Here is a 1,997-nt window from a genome sequence, read left to right on the forward strand (position 1 = left end):
GAGGCCTGGGCTCTGCCTGGAGCACCCCATTCACTCCTCTCCTGGAGCCCCCACATTTCTCCCCACTGAGAGGAATCCAGTAACAGCCACAGCCCCAGGAAGGTGGAAGGAACAGAAAACCAGGGCTGGTGCCCACAGGGAAAACGGAACGAACCCCTAAAACTGAGGCTGGTGAACCCCAGGCCGCCCAACTCCAGCTGCACGGGAGCCCCGGCACCACCTCCCCCAGAATCCGCCCCTGAGGCCTCAGTTTGCTCACCTGTGAAGTGGGGCCTGCACCGCCCAGCTCAAGGGACTATGAGGGAATCTGCGCGGAGGCACAATAGAGCCTCCCTTCCCTTTGTGCAAACCTCTCCTCCTCGCCCTGGCCTCCTCCTGGCCTCCAGAGCAGAGCTGGCCCCACGGCTCCAGCTCCCCCAGGATCGATGGGAGGATCAATTCCAGCAGCACAGGGCTGTGGGTGGGAGGGGGGCTCCTCTGGGAAGCCTCCAGTTCCCCTCCTCCCTCCCTCGCCCTTCCCTTTCCTCCCCTTTCTTTCCCTCCTCCCATCCCCGCTCTGCTTCCTCCCTCTCCTCCTCTTCCTCCCCCTCCTCCCCATCCCTTCTTCCTCATCGTTTTTTCCTCACCTCCTCCTCCCTCCTCTTCCCCCGTCCAGCTTCTGTCCTCTGAGCCTGGCCCAGGGTGCCTTGCCCTCCCTCACCGCTCCACCCCTGTTGTTTGTGGGGTAGGCAGAGCCTGGTGGCCGCCCCGTCACAGCCTTTCCTGAGCGCTATCAGTTGTCCTCAAGGGTGCACTGTGTGTGTTGTATCCCCATTCCACAGATGGGGAAACTGAGGCTCCAGGAGGATCCCTGATGAGGCAAATGAGGGTGGGGCTGGGATTTGAGTCTGGAACCCACCCTCAGCCCCAAGAGGGTGACGCCCGGACACCAGGCAAGCGCTTTGAGAATGAGGCACCTGTGGTGGCTGGAGCTGGGCGGGCTGGGGTCAGAGGTCACCTGCCCCGCGAGGCAGCCCCACGGAGATCACCCAGTGGCGCTCAGGAGCCCGGGCTCCCACTTGTGAAACGGGGAACCCACCCGTGGAGATACAGAGCTGGCTGGACACACGCCCACCCCCCTCTTTTATTCCGTTCTGAGAGCAGAGGGTCTTTGGTTTTTCTCCAGGCAATGAGAGGCGCCCTGTCTGGGAGGCAGGAGCCTTGGATCTGCCTCAGTTTCCTCATCCGTAAAAGCAAGGGGTCAACAGGATGATTCCATCCCTCCCCCACCCCTTCCTCTTCTAGCCGGTGCTGTGACCCCAAGGGAGCCCCTGCCCCCCAGGGGACCCTCCTTCTGGGGCCACAGGGAGGAAGACGCTTCCTACTTTCTGCGGAACCCCCCCAACTCTCACCTCCAGGCAGAGGTGGGGTGATGAGGGGCTGCAGGAGGCTCCCCCTCCAATCCATCCCTGGGAAATGCCACCTTCTCGCCTCCCGGCGCCGGGGGAGTTCAGTCATAACAGAAACATTTTGTTTGGTTTTGCTTAAAGCGAGCAGGAGGAAGAGAGCGAAGCCGACGGCTCCTGCCCAGCCCAGGTGTGGGGAGTTATCATGGAGGCGATTACTGAGCGGAACTGCGGGCTGCTCGGAGGGTCCCGTGCTTGTTAGGGAGGTGGGAGAAACAGCAATTACAGCTGTTAGCACCAAGGGGGAAGGGAGGAGGGGGAAGGAGAAACGGAGGAGGCAGGAGGAGAGGGGAGCAGGGAGAAGGAAGAGGGAAGAGTGGATGGGGGAGGGAGAGGAGGCTGGGAGGGAGGAGGGGAGGGCTGGAAGGAGGGGAAGTAGAAGGAAGGAAAGGGAGAAGCCAGGAGGGAGATGAGGAATGGGAGGGGAGAAGAGGGGGAAGGAGAGTAGAGGAGGGCGGAGGAGGAGTGGGAAGAATGGGGAGGAGGAGGAAGAAGGGGAGGAGAAGGGGGAAGGATGGGGGAGGAGGGGAGAGGAGAAGTGGGAAGGATGGG

This window comes from Mandrillus leucophaeus, unplaced genomic scaffold (assembly GCF_000951045.1).
Source record: "Mandrillus leucophaeus isolate KB7577 unplaced genomic scaffold, Mleu.le_1.0 Scaffold54, whole genome shotgun sequence".
Lineage (NCBI taxonomy): Eukaryota > Metazoa > Chordata > Mammalia > Primates > Cercopithecidae > Mandrillus > Mandrillus leucophaeus.